Genomic DNA, 3,345 nt, shown 5'->3' with positions numbered 1-3,345 from the left:
TCTGCATCATCATATATGTTACCATGATTTGAGAAAAAACTGAACATTCAAAACCCCTTACAGGCATGCTGAAGATGATGATGACCAAAGGCAAATCTGGCTAGGAAGTCTAAGAGGAAACACAGTGGAGGGAGCCCAAGCCCCATGTCTCAAACACACAAATGTTACATTCCATGTTAGGGCTTAGATGAGCTTCCAAGAAGAATTCTGCATCATCATACATGTTACCATGATTTAAGAAAAAAATGGTCATTCAAAGACCTTCAATCATGCTGAAGATGATGTTGACCGAAGGCAAATCTGGCTAGGAAGGCTAACAGGAAACACAGTGATGGGAGCCCAAGGCCCATGTCTCAGACACACAAATGTCACATTCCATGTTGCATCATAGGAGAAAAGCCTTATGAGAGAGTGAGTTTCCCTAGGCCTTTCTGACACCCACTTTTGCCAAGCTAGCCCATACCATATACCCCAACAATAAACCTACATTTTCATTAAACGCTCAGCTCATTTTCAATCTGTTAAGGCAACTCCATGCAACTGCAAAAGAGTCATTATATTTTCCTGCTCACAGAGTCCACTGCATTTCCCAAGGAATAATATCTAGGGACAATTAAACTTAGCAAATTACTCTGGAAACTAAAATTGAAAGGTTGCTCTCCTTACCTACAGAGGTCTGTTCAATTTAACTCTAGTGTTCATTTTTTTACCAATTGGCTCTTTGGTGCCTTTTCCTGTACTTGCATACAAATTGTGAACAGGTCAGAAGCTTTTTTGGTGTGTTGGTTCCATACTTATGAATGCCCCAAGTCTAGGGTTGTACTGAAAGACCCAGGTTCTTACATCTTCTAAGGCCTAAAGCTAGGGGCCTACTGCTCCAGGCTTTAGATGGCAGAGACTCAGGTTCAAGGATTCCAGAATTGAATTACTCGTGTCTTTAACTACCAGAGGTCCTACCTCCTGGTAGGTAGTGTTATCTTTGGTCTCCAGCAGCACGTGTTGCAGAACAGGTGGCATTAACCAATGTTAGATACTGTTCAGCTCCTGACTGGACCTCCCTGCACCTGTTCCTGCCCTACCCCTGCCCTGCCTCTGCCTCTGCCTCTGCCTTTGCCCCTGCCCATGCCCCTGCCCTGCCCCTGTCTGTGCTTCTGCCTCCTGATGGCTAGGGTTAAATGTGTGCTCCACTACACTTGGAAATTGCAAAGATTTACTTTGGAAAAACTATTTCAGTGTCCTACCTGCATTTTATAAATTCTTTTACAATGACCTTTAAGCTGGAACTCTCCATTTCATGATTGACCCATATTAGATTATCCAACTATAATAATGTGTTAATTTATTCCTCCTGTGTGCATCTGAGGTTTGGCTTAATTAATAGTAATACTGATTTTAGGCATAGGCACATGGAAAACTGGATCTTCTTGGAGTAGTCATCCCCTATCCATTACATAAAGCCTCTTTGAAAATATTTGTTTTTGCATAATTGGGTGTGCATGCCTATTATATATGGGTACACGATTCTATGTGAGGGTGCACACAAGCCACAGAGCATGGTGGCGCTCAGACCACAGTCTTGGTTATCATCCTGGCCTTCCACCTAGCTTGAAGTTGGGTCTCTCTTGCTGCTTCTCCAGGCTAGCTGGCCTACGAGCTTCCGAGTGCCCAAGGGACTCTCCAGTCTCTACTGGAGTGCTGGGATTGCAGGCTCATGCCACTGTGTGCAGCTTTTACATGGATTCTAGGGATCCAAAAACAGGTCATTAGGCTGTTTGGCAGGTACTTGTAAGTGCTCTGCCATCTTCCTGTACCCCTCTTTTTTAGTTGCTATAAATTTCCTTGTTTTAACATCTGTTCTGTGTGAATTTAATGCGTCTAATCCTTCTTTCTGTTTATTTCTATTAAACTAAGTTTACCCATTATTTATGTGTAAGCTATGTGTGTCTTTATGTTTAAAGTGAAGTATTTTGTAGGCAGCATTCGGTTGGTTTTTATGTTTTATTGGTTATGACAATGTCCTCTTTAACTGGCACAGTTACATCACTGATCTTCAAAGGATTGCTGTTATCATACTTATGCCCCTATTTTGTCTATAGTTCTATTTTTTCTGTTCTTTTTTATCATCTGTGATATTAATTTAGAAATTTATGTGATTACGCTTTTTCCTCCTCTCTAAGCATATCATTTCTATCAATTTGAACCTTTATTTGGGGGTTTTCCTAGCATTTGAAGCATATGTACTCAACTACTGCAGTTCCACTCTCTCTCAAATATATGAGACACCTGATAAGCATGTGATTACCTCATATAAATAAGATATTCAATTCTTCCTTTTCCTTTGCATTAGTACTGTCAATGATTTACTTTTTAAAAAACACACATAAATATCTATTAAAATTTCCATATCATACATATTTGGAAACATTTCACTATTATTTATTTGAATAAATGGCTACACAATAGATCATTTGAGAAGAAGAATAAAAAGCATTAGTTGATTACCTCATATAAATAAGATATTCAATTCTTCCTTTTCCTTTGCATTAGTACTGTCAATGATTTACTTTTTAAAAAACACACATAAATATCTATCAAAATTTCCATATCATACATATTTGGAAACATTTCACTATTATTTATTTGAATAAATGGCTACACAATAGATCATTTGAGAAGAAGAATAAAAAGCATTAGTTTAAACTCTGTGTGTACTGGGCCACTTATCATTCACATGTGTTATATAGATTTTTATTTTTAAATAAAGGAGTTTTAAAAAACATTGTTAACCCACACCCAAGAGCATTTGTGGACCACTAAGTGAACTCAGTAAGTCTTTAAAAACATGATAATAGAGAACATAGAGCAGGGTAGTGTATTCATGTGAACAAAGAGATGGGGGAGTGGTTCTGAATACAAGAGAAATATATTGTATGAAATTTTCAAAGAATCAATAAAAATAGAATTAAACGTTACAGTCAGGTCTATTGCCAACAAATTCTGTATATTTTCACTTGTTTAAAAAACTCCTTGGGTCTGCAGAGCTGACTCAACAGTTTAGAGCACTGACTGTTCTTGCAGAGGACCAGGATTCAATTCCCACCACCCACATGGCAGCTAACAGCTGTCCATACCTCCAGTTCTAGGATACCTTTCTCTGACTTCTGAGGGTGTACAAAACGGGTGAACTTATGTACAAGCAGGCAATACACTCATACACATAACATAAAAAAGTACTTTTTCACAAAAAGAAAACAAAGAAAGTTTATATCTTTATCATATATGGAGGATATGTTTTTAAGGCACAGGATTTCAAATTTAGAATTTTCTTTCAATAATTTATGTATA

This window comes from Nannospalax galili, unplaced genomic scaffold, assembly GCF_000622305.1.
Source record: "Nannospalax galili isolate Female #2095 unplaced genomic scaffold, S.galili_v1.0 scaffold13363, whole genome shotgun sequence".
Lineage (NCBI taxonomy): Eukaryota > Metazoa > Chordata > Mammalia > Rodentia > Spalacidae > Nannospalax > Nannospalax galili.
The sequence above is the reverse complement of the archived record's forward strand: the minus strand, read 5'-3'. Positions refer to the sequence as shown.